Source organism: Galeopterus variegatus, unplaced genomic scaffold (genome assembly GCF_000696425.1).
Source record: "Galeopterus variegatus unplaced genomic scaffold, G_variegatus-3.0.2 Scaffold7733, whole genome shotgun sequence".
Taxonomy (NCBI): Eukaryota; Metazoa; Chordata; class Mammalia; order Dermoptera; family Cynocephalidae; genus Galeopterus; species Galeopterus variegatus.
The window spans coordinates 1-12,473 of record NW_007733844.1 but is presented as its reverse complement, the minus strand read 5'-3'; positions in this window follow the sequence as shown (position 1 = coordinate 12,473).

Sequence of the window (12,473 nt, the reverse complement as noted above, 5' to 3'; positions counted from 1 at the left end):
AATTTCAAATGTAAAGATAAGATTATACATTTCTTTATTTTGGAAAGTCTTCCCTTAATAATTGTAATTTTGATTATATCTTTATAGTATAAATCTTGTCTGTACACTTCTCATTGCCACTTCCCTGAAGTATCTTCATTCCCAGTAAATTTATTGTGTACACTGTCTTTTCTCCTATCACATCTTTTGCAGAAAACATTTAGTTAAAGGATATTTCCTGGACCTATGGGATGCAGGTATCTTCTGCGAGATGTTTCACTACGCTTCTCAATGCAAGCTTACTCTTAGGTTTCTTTTTTCCCTTTGGTCTCAAGGTATGGTATAACTTCATCTTATAAATGTTATATTTTCCTGGTCCCAAAATTTCTACTCATTGGGTAAGCCACAATGTCGATCTACTCCTGCTATCAATTACATAATTTTAACATGCCTAAATTTCTCTGCCACTCAAAATTTTCCCCATATCCTTCCACTTTCATTTTATTCACATGGTTTCACCTTAGTATATAGCCTAAATGTGTTTCTGGCATTCCCTTCTCTGTCACTTGTTCCCCATATACTCATCTTTATCTTGTTTTAGCAACTAACTCTATTTTTATTTCTTTTCTTATAGAAAGGTTCCAATCACTCACAAGATTCAAGAAACACAGAAGTTAAAACTACAAGCAATCTGTCAAGATGATAATTTGTATTTAATAATTTTAAAATGACTTTTGATAAATTATTACTCAAATTATATCTAGGTAAGAAAGTTCTGTATTTTGTATAATAATGAAATATAATGGTTAGCATAGCTGCACTGAAACAAAAAAGTTCATTTGTGATACAATTATCTCACTTGTGGTATTCCCAAACATCTACAGATAAAATTATGAAACATATCAATGACACAACAAAATCAAAAAGTTTAATACACAAATACCTTTAATTTCTTTTTACCTTTGGGATATTTGCTTTTTCTATTACTAAATTTTATTATCAAATATTGGCATTCAAACTAAAGAAATATCTATAATCACCTCTTACTCCCAGGTTACACATATTCATAAGCCAAGTCCTCAAGGCTCCTTATTGCATATGAAGCAATTCTAAACAATATGCAATTTTTCTCAAAAAAAAATCCACTTAGCATTGTTGCAGGCATCAAAAATCCATACAATTAAAATAAAGCCAACCTGTGAACAATTCCAAATGAAATAAATATAAAATTTATCGAGGAGAAGACAAGGAATACACTGGTTGGAAATTTTAAAAGATATGTTACTGAGCCTAAGATTCAGTTACTTAAATGCACAATCATATCTCCCCTCACATAATTTAACTGTCCTTGAGTCTAGCATTCTATTTTTAAGAAGCTCTAACGCTGTTATTCTCCATTATGATTAACTGATTTTATTAATAAAGAAAGAAAAAAACAGGAAGCAGGCCTCACTCTACCAGGCCAAATGGGTACAGAATCAGTCAAGCTTCCTTTTCAAAGTGGATTTCACAAGCCAGGAGCTGTGGGCAACTTCTAAGTGAGGGTGCTCTCTTGCTACCACTGCTAGCACTTTTCAAGACTTGCAGCAATAAGCTCTCACAGGACGAGGTTAATGTTGGCAACATGTGATTCATAGCATCAAGTGGGGGAGAGAGAAGTGTGCCCACGATTTCATCGGTCATGAAGGAATATTTCCTATGCTTATTTTTTGCTCATGGAATCAGGGACATGTTTGTATATCTTGATGGGGTTCAGGACACACTACCCCCAAATATGGCAATGTAGCATTTGAAGAAATAGCAGACACAGGAAGGTCACTTTTGTCTTCCCCTCCCCTTTCTCCCCCGAATCAGGTTATAAGAACACCATTTGAGAGGTACCTTCCCTATAATGTGATGAAATGAACATTCTTATCTTTGAAGACACAAGGACACAGAGAAGAATCTGAACAAAACAGTTCCTTCTCCCAGTTTACTACTATTAGATCATAACCCCTTTGCCCATTCATACCTCTCCATGATTATCCACCACTTCATCAAACCTAAGCATAAAAATATATAAGATTACCTGTTTCTTTAGGTTGTTATTTTTGAAGGCTTCTTTGTCAAGTAAAATGTGTATTAAATTTGTATGCTTTTCTCTTGTTAATCTGTATTTTCTTATAGGGGCCACAGCCATGAACCTAAGATGGGAAGAAAAGATATTTTCTCCTACAGTGTACACTCTACAAGAATGTTTCACTGGTATTTACTCCCAGGTGGTTTTAAAAATAGAAAACAAAGAAAGAAGGGAGAGAGATAGAGAAAGAAAGAGGGAGAGAAAGGAAACAAGGAAGAAAGGAAGGAAGAAAACAGAAGACATTGAGGCAGAGAACAGCAAATGTTTGTGTTAACACTTGTGGTTGGAGATAAGGATAGCGGGGGGAGGGCTCATCTCACCTTTTGGGGTTGTGGAGGGAAAGGGGTGAAGGGAAGAAGAGTTGCATTTGCCTGGAATAACTTTTTTGGATTTCTTTTTTTTTTTTGTCTTTTTCTTTTTTTTTTTTTTTTTTTTTTTTTTTTGTCTTTTTTTGTGTCTGGCAATGGATCGCAACCCTCAGTGTCGCGCCCGTACCAGACCAGGACTGGCAATGGGATCGCAACCCTCGGTATTGCTCCTGCACCTCGCTCAGCCAGTGAGCGGGAACCAGTCTGTATGTGGGATCCGAACCCTCGGCGGGAGCGCCACCACACTCCCAAGCAGCGCACTGTAGCAGTGCGCCACCGGGCCGGCCCCTTTTTTGGATTTCTAATCTAGGGCTTCACTTCCTCTCTCAGAGCCCCTGCTAGGAAAATGAAGATTTTCAACCTCAACATTTTAGAAGCTGGCAACTATCCATTTTGTCCATGGGTCAATTATGTAAAGGGGTCCTGGCACAGTTACACACCAAGAAGAGCCATTTTCAGAGCAGAGCAGGAGGGCTAAGGTTGCAGACTCTGGTCCGTCTGTGTTTTAGTGATCCATTTTCCCTCACCCACACCCCTCTCTTGTCTGGTCTTGCTCTTCAAACTGTATACTAGGAAGCAGAAGGAAACTTTCTTCCCTAATCCTACTGACTTCTAGTCATCCAAAAGCAAGGAACAATAAGATGCTGGGAACAGGGGCCAACTTGTACTAAACCCCACAACTCTGAGGGTTCTCACCTCCTCCTTCCTAGGATGGTTTGTCTACTGCCTAGGCAACACCTAGTGGCCACGAGCACTGAGAAGCCACAGTACTGTCCCCCCGCAGGAGCACAGACTGTACCTGCAGGGTTCCCATTCTCTACTTCCACCCTCGTGTTTCTCCTGCAATTGAGGAAAAAGGAAGGAGTGAAGGAAGAAGTTAGTTTCCTGACAGACAGGAAATTGAAAGAAAGGAGTAAAAGACAGCCTGAGAATGTAGCCACCAATTAGAAAAGTGCTAGAGAAAGAGAACAAAGAAGAGAAGGTGAAGATAAGTTTATGCCAAAGGTGGTCTTATCTATTCTTTCTAGCCCCCCCATTTTTTTTTATCCCAATGAAGCTAGCTGCCAAGGGAGGGCATACTGACACTTGCTGCCTGAACCTTCTGCATTTCCCTAAGGAGCTCACTTATTCACTCACAAATATGTAGTGTCCATGTTTAATGAGGCATTGTGCCAGCCCCAGGAACTTAGAAGGGTGTTAATAAGACCCAACCGTATCCCAAAGTACCTCAGAATCTAGTAAAGAGATTAACAGGCTCAGAACTAGGCAGTATCTGAGATAAGATGAAAATTATAATAGAAGGACAACTGCATTTATGGAAACATAAAGGAAGCTGCAGATAGGAAGTGACATTTGAGTTAAATCTTATAGTTAAATCTATTAATACTTCAACTTATAGTTAAAATGAAAATGGCAATCCAAGGCATAAGGACAAGTATGACTCAAGAGAAGAGTGTAAAAATACATACCTTCTCTACACAGCAAACAGTCCTGTGAGGTTAAAGGGTGGTGGGGGAGGTGCGTGGAGTAGCATGAGCTTGGGCTGGGACTGTTTCATTCATTTCTGTATAGTAGGTGCTCAAAAAATGTTTATTGAAGGGCTAGATAGCTCAAATCATGCTGAAGGGCTTCAGTGCCAGTGCAAAGTAGCTGGCCTTTATTTCTCCAGGAAATAGGCAGCCACTTAAGTTATTTGGTGGAGAGGTCATGATCACACCAGCAAAAGTAATCTGGTGGGCTGCATTGAGTGAATTAAAATGGAGGCAAGAAAACCAGTAGGGGGATTAGTGCAATCAGTTCACCAGATTATGGATGGTAAATTTGACCAATGGCTCAAATGCATTCAGTATATATGAAAGTTATCTTGTATTTAAGCAATGGCCATTTTAAAAATATTTTGTGATGAGAAAGACAAAAAGTGATCTTGTATCTGATTGATTTCACAGTCTTCATCAATTCAGAAAGCCAAAAAATATCAGAATTAAAAAACATTAGGGTCAAACGTTCTTGTTTTACAGATGAGTAAACTGAAACCCAGAAAAAGTAAGTGATTCGCCCAAAGTCACAAAGTTATAAAGTGACAGAGCTAGAGCTTGAACCCAGTTTCCCTAACTTTGCCCAGTTCTTTGCCTCCTGAAGGATGATCCCATTATCTCAAAGCCTCAGTTTTAACTTCCTCTTTTATCCCTTTCCTTGCATCCCATATTCATCCCTCTCATATTACTCTGACATGACATACTGTATTAGTCCATTTCTGTTGCTTATAACATAAATGCCTGACAATGGGTGATTTATAAAGAAAACAAAGTTTATTGCTTACAGTTTTGGAGACTGGGAAGTCCAAAGTCTGGGGAACACATCTGGTGAAGTTCTTCTGTGGCAGTGGCTTTACAGCAATGCAGGAGTCTCACATGGCAGAAAATAGCAGAGCAGAGGGAGAAAAACACTCTTACATGCTCTCCTTTTAAAGCACTCAGAACCACACCTATGACCACCATTATTAATGCATTCATGGTCTTTGGAATCTAATCACCTCTTCAAGGCCCCGGCTTTCAATTACCAAAACAGGATTTCTCACCCTCTCAACAGTCACAGAGGGGGATGAAGATTCTAATACATAAAACTTGGAGACACAATTCAATCCATATCATTCCACCCATGGCCCCTCACGCTTACGTAATTCTCACAGGTAAATACATTCATTCCATCCCCAAAGTCTTAACTTGTTTCAATTCAAAAGTCCAAAGTCCCACTTGTGAAATTAAAACAAATTATCTGTTTCCAAGATATAATAGTCTGACAAACACAGGTTACTTATTCTTATTCAGAAAGGCTGAAATAGGCCAAAAGAAGGGGTAACAGGTCCTAAACAAGTCAGAAACCCACCAGGGCAGGCATCAAATCTTATAGCTGGTGATTCATGTACCTTGACTCCATGTTCAATGTCCTCTGCATGCTGGTGTAGGGGTTTTGTCCCAAGTGCTCAGGAAGCTCCGTTTTTATGACTTTCCTGGTCTCCCACCATGCTTTAGCTCTCCCAAGCTGGTCTTGCACTCTAGTAGCTCCTCAATTCTGGGGTTCCCATTGTGGTCCTGCTCCCACAGTTCCACTAGGCATGGTCTTGGGGGTTTTCTCCTGCAACTCTGGCCCCACATTTCCACTCAGCATCACTCTAGTGAAGGTTCTATGCAGTGACTCCACCCTTGTGAGAAATCTCTTCCTGGACCCCCAGGCTTTTTCATACATTCAGTGAAATCAGGGTGAAGGTGTTCAAGCCTTCACAGCTCTGGTATTCTGTGAGCCTGCAGACTTAACAGCATAGGGACACGCTAAGTTTTCTGGCTTGTATCTTCCAAAGCTGCAGGTCCAATAGCCAATTTAGTTACTGCTGGAGCAGCCAAAGCAGCCAGGGTACTGGTGCAAAAAGCAGTTTCCTGAGGAAGCCCTGGGCAGCAAGCCCATGGAGGGCACCTCATGCCTTTTCCCCAAGACCATTCTGTCTCTTTAAGTCTCTGGGTCTGTGATGGAAGGGTTGGTCCCAGAGATTTCTGTAATGCCTTCAGGGCCTTTCCCCCCCTTCTCTTGATAATCCCTTTCTTTTGTACTAATCTCATTAGCAAACAGTCACTGGGCTACAGCACTGCATTTTTGTCCTGAAAATGCTCTCTGCTTCTCTACCACATGGCCAGGCTGCACATTTTCTAAATCTTTACACTCTGCTTCCCTTTTAATTAAAACTTCCGCCTTTACATCATGACTTTGCCACCATAACTCAGCGTAGACTGTTGCAATAAGCCATGTAGCTTCCAGAAAGTTTTGCTGCTTAGAAACTTCTTCTGCCAAATACTGTGTATCAGCACTTTGAATTTCCACATTCCATAAAGCTTTGGGGTCATGAACAGAATGCAGCCATGTTCCTTGCCAAGTTATGGCAAGAGTTATCTTTGCCCAAGTGTCCAATAAGTACCTCCTCATTTACGTCTGAGATCTCCTCAGTATGGCCTTTACTGTCCATATTTCTATCAGCATTCTGCTCACCACCGCTTAAGCAGGCTCTAAGAAATTCCAAACTTTCCCTGGATTCCTTGTCATCTAAACTCCCAGAAATAGCTAGGATTTTTTGAGCCTGTTCCCTCAGATTCTTTCAGCCTTTGCCTGTTACCCAGTTTCAAAGCTGCTTCCACATTTTCAAGTATGTATTGTAAGCAACACCCCAATTCTGGTACCAATTTTCTGTATTAGTACATTTCTTCTATTTATAACATAAATACCTTACACTGGGTGACTTATAAAGAAAACAAAATTTATTGCTCAAAGTTTTGGAGGCTAAACAATGCCTGTGACCACCATTATTAATCCATTCACTAGGGCATGGTCTTCAAGGCCCCATCTTTCAATTACCATAATAGGATTTCCCACCCTCTTAACAGTCACGGTGGGAATCAAGCTTCTAATACATAAAACCTGAAGAACAGAATTCAATCCATATCACACACCCTTTCTTTTCCAAAGCTCTAGTCTACCCTCTACTTCTGCTCCTAATTCTTCCAGGAATAGGCTATTAAAATTCTATAGCCTCCTTCCTACAAGCTTCCAGCCTCAGTGTGAGAATTCGGCCTCTGTTGAACCTGTGCCCCAAGGGGCTATGGTTTTGTCTCCATTTATAGAGGCAGGGAAATAGTGAACCAGAGAGATGAAATGGATTTATTCGCTCATTCATGCTCATAGATACCTTATTCCAGAAAACAGTTTGAAGAAGTGAAGCAGAATGTTTAAGAACTACAGGAAGGAGGAACTTGCTGTTGGGAGGAAACCCTCTTGCCCATGCAATTGATGGCAGCAGCACACCTGGGGACCATGACAGGCATGGGAAGTCCCCATCTGCCTGCCTGACTGATTGCAGCAGCACTCTCTGCCACTGCCACAGACACCAGTGCCACATGAGTGGTCTTCCACAACCACAACCACAGGAATTGCTACTACAAGAGTGGCTCATTGCCATAGTAGCAGGCACTTATGCCTTATATGCTGCCCACTGACCATTCAATGGAATTGACACAAGGAAAGCCACCAGTGGAGCCCAGGGAAAAAGGTGTGTGGGTGCAGGCCTGTGACTCAGTGGCTCAACCCCCAGGTTGAATTGCACTGTCACACATGGTAGCATGCCTGGGAGTGGGAGGTATGTGTGCAACCCACAAGACTGCCTTGACCTGGGGACAGACACATGCAAAACCCCCAATAGTGCAGAAAACCAGGATACACAAGTAGGTTTAGGAAGTAAATTCCCAATCACCCCCAGCTCATCCCTCAACTAGGAGAAACAAGGGCCCAGATATAGTATCTGACTGCAGGGAAGAGAAAAGAGAAAACCCAACCCAGGACCACCCACTCAAACTGAGGGGCTCCAGTATGCCCCAGTTCACCCATGAGGGTCACAAAATGCTATCAAGGTGCCAACAATCCCACCCAGCACCACAAACCCCAGCCAAAGAGCTACCAAGAACCCAGTCACTTCTCCCAAGAAAATGAGAATTCACCCACATCCTCGATGAACCAACACAGTGTCACTAACCTCACCAAGGAATCACTAAGTGCCCCAGTGACTAGGCTTTAACTATCCAGAAACTGAAGGAGGAAATTTACAAAGATATTAGCACATTAAAAAAGAATGTACAGAGCTGAAGGATCCATCCAGCAAAATAAAAAACACAATCACAAACTTAAGCAGCAGGTTAGTGCAAGCAGAAGAAAGATTTCTCAACAGAAACCCTATACCCCTGAAGAAAATGCAATGACATATTCAAAATATTAAAAGAAAAAAAACTGACAGAAAAGAACACTGTACCTAGCATGTCTGTCCTTCAGAAATGAGGGTAAAATGGTGTATTTCCCAACAACAACAGCAACAACAAAACTGCCGGAGTTCACCACCACATGACCAGACCTGCAATAATTCCTCAAAGGAGTCCTCCATCTGTATTCTAAAAAATGAAAATCACTACCACGAATACACAAGAAAGAACAAAACCCACTGGTAGAACAAAAATGCAAATGAGAAAAAGAAAGAAACTATATCTTACTGCCTCAAAAAAATAACAAATACTGAAGATGAGCATTAAAAGGGAAAGAAAGGAGCAAAAGATATTTAAAAAATCCAAACGAAAATCAGAAAAATGCCAGGATTAAGACAACAGCTTTCAATTATAGCCCTATATGTAAATGGGTTAAACTCCTCACTCAAAAGGCAGTCTGACTGATTGGATTAGAAAGCTAGACCCTACTATATGCTATCTTCAAGAGACTCATCTCACGCATAAAGACACACAGACTAATAGTGAAGGGTTGGAAAAAGATATAACACAGAAATGGAAAACAACAACAAGCAGAAGTCACTAGCTTTATATCAGATAAAATAGACCTTAAAGGAAAAACCATAAAAAGAGGCAAAGAAGGCCATTATATAATGATAAATGGATGTATCCAGCAAGAAGACATAAAAAACATGAATATATATGCACCCAACACTGGAGCATCCAGATATATAAAGCCAAAACAATTAGACCTAAAAAAAAAAAAAGAGAGAGGAGGACATTAGCACAATAATAGTGGGGGACCTGAACACCCCTCTTTCAGCACTGAACAGATCATTTAAAGAACAAATCAACAGAGAAACACAGGATGTAAACAACACTTTAGACCAATTTGACCTAGTAGATATCTACAGAACATTTCATCCAGCAACTACAGAATACACATTTTTCTCATTAGCAGCTGAAACATTGTGCAGGATACACCACATATTAGGTTACAAATTAGGTATCAAAAACTTTTGAAAACTGAAATTATTTCAAGTATCTTTCTAGATCACAATGGATTAAAAGTAGAAATCCATAACAAGCAAAACTCTGGAAATTTTACAATCACATGTAAATTAAACAGCATGCTCATGAATGGATAATGGGTCCAACAAGAAATTAAATAGGAAGTCAAAAAATTTCTTGAAAATAATGAAAATAAAGACACATCATGCCAAAACCTGTGGGATACTGTAAAAGAAGTACTAAGAGGAAAGTTTATGCAATAAATGCTTACATCAAAAGCATAGAAAATTTTCCAATATACAACCTAACACTATACCTCAAACAATGATGAAAACAAGAGCAATCCAAACTCAAAGTTAGTAGATGGAAAAATAATTAAGAGCAGAATTAAATGAAACAGAAACAAACAAACAAACAAAAACAATACAAAAGATCAATGAAAAAAAGTTGGCTTTTGAGAAGATAAACAAAATATACAAACCATTAGCTAATGAAAAAGAAGAGCTAACTGAAAAAGAAGAAAGAAGACCCAAATGAAAAACACTAGAAATGAAAAAAGAGACATTACAACTTAAATAATATTAATACAAAGAATCATTAGAGACTATTATAAACAACTATACACCAACAAATTTGAAATCATGGAGGAAATGGATAAATTTTTCGACATATACAAACTACCAAGACTGAACCAATAAAGCATAGAAAACCTGAACAGACCAATATCAAGCAATGACATTGAAGCAGTAATCAGCAGTCCCCCAACAAAGAAAATCCCAGGACCAGATGGCTTTACTGCTGAATTCTACCAAACATTTAAAGAGGAATTAATACCAATTTTCTTAAAACTATTCCAAAATGTTGAAACAGAGACCATTCTCCCAAATTCATTCAATGAGGCCAGTATCACCCTGACATCAAAACCACACAAAGATAAAACAAAGAAAGAAAACAAGAGGACAACACCTTTGATGAGCATAGATGCAAAACTCCCCAATAAAACAGCAAATAAAATATAACACATGACAAAAATTATACACCACAATCAAGTGGAATTCATCCCAGGGACGTAAGGATAGTTCAACATGTGCAAGTCAATAAATGTGATACACCACATAAACAGATTTAAGGATAACAACCACATGATTACCTCAATAAAAGCAGAAAAAGCAACATCACTTCATGACAAAGACTCTCAGCAAATTAGGTATAGAAGGAAAGTATCTCAACACAATAAAACCCTATACAAAACACCCACAACCAATATCATCCTAAATGGGTAAAAGCAGAAAGTTTTTCCCTTAAGAATGTTAACAAGGACTCCTCCCCCTGAGGCGGCCTGGAGAGGCGGGGAGCCCACAAGGCGGGCACAGCAGAGCCTGCTCGATCCCCATTCCCACCGGAGCATGGGGCGACGAAGCTGTGGCAGTGGCGGTGGTGGCAGCAGCTGCCGAAGGAGGAGACCTGCAAGGGGAGCGGCTCAGCAGAGCAGGTTTGGAAACACTGGTTCATTGAGTGTAAAGGAAATGAGCCCAACTCAAAAGCCACCAACGAAAACAAATCTCCTGGAACAGCTGATGTTCTCGATATAAACAACTCAACCCTAATGTTTGTTGGAGGACTTGGAGGACAAACCAAGGACTCCTTGCAGTTATTGATGCATATAACACCAGTTATAAGGAAACCAAGCAAGGGGAGACTCCAGGAACATATTCCGACCTCAATCGTCTTGATAAGGATCTGATTTATGTGGGTGGATTACCTACGTCAAGAGTTGTAAGGTATGATATGAATCTGCAGAACTTTTGTGTTCCTGGCAGAAATGGAGAGGAAGGTGCTGGACTGGCCCAGCTCTGTGAGCTCTGTGAGTGACCCCCAGCCCAGCCCCGCTTGCAGGGCAGACACCCGTCCAGCTCCCACCTACCACACCAGGCTAGGCACTGGCACCAGCGCTGCCTCCATTTTCTCAGGTGGGGGTGGAGCCAGCCAGCTTGGATAGGACAGGCCTGCCCTCCTCGCTTGGCGTGGCTCCTCACTGAGCCGTGCCACTTGCGTGCTTCGGCGTGGGGCCCCCTGGGGCCTGTGGACCGGCCTACAATCCCACTGCCCCCACGGATCTCTGGCAAGGCTGGTGGCGGGGGGAGCTCCTGGCCAGCGTTGGGAGGGCAGGGAAGAGGAGCCCGCCCAGATTGTCACTCCACCACACCCTGGACTTCGGCCCCAGGTAAACTTCCTGTTTCTGGGAGGCAGATACCATCTCTGTGGCCATCAGTTCAGAAGAACGCCAAACTGATTTCTGGTCAGGAGAGGTGAGGCCGGAGCGCTCTCGAGCTCGCTTGAACCTGCTGGAGAGCTGACTGCTGGCGGGTGCCCGAGTTGGCCCATGCTGGGGGGATTCAAAGAGGAACTGTGTGCTGTGGGATCCTCCCCTGAGGAGCTCACACCCTGGTGTCGGAGATAACTCAACTACACAATTAACCGCAATACCAGGAGGAATATGAGAAGCCCAGAGAAAGCCTTATCCAGAGCCACAAAAGCACCCAGAGCATCCCTACCAGAAACCTGAAAGTCTTCCTAGGTGGTGCGGGGCAGAGCATGGGCTTGAAGTCCCAGCTGATAGACGAGGATTGCAGAAGACACACCCCAGCCCTGTACTGAGTGCACAGAGGGGGGAGGGGTCCGGCTAAGGAGGCGGAGTCTCTGCAAAAAAAAACACACCCTGTGGGCCACCTCTGCAAGGTCCAACAGCCCCACCTAGTGCACACAGAGTGGGGAAATGCCCGGATAGTGAGGTGGAGACTAAGCAGAACACACATACCCTCTGGGGCCAGCAGGGTGGGATCCAGCAGCCAGGACCCGAACACACAGAACAGGGAGAACTGCATGGGAAGTGGAAGATCAAAAGAGTCCACACACCCTGCGGTACCGTCTGGAGATCCAGCAGCCTACTAGAGTCCAAGCTGACCAGAGAGGAGGCTTCCCACAGAGGCCAAAGACCCGAGGTAAACACACACACAAGACACTAGAGGCCAACTGAGCAGTCACAGAGGTAGTCATACCAAATTGACTAACACAGCCATACCTTAGTTAGACAAGAGGGTCAAACCTGTGCACAGTGAAACTCACTGCCAAAATGAATAAATATCCAAAAAAAGATACCAGAAATGCAAAAAACCAAGAAAGTAC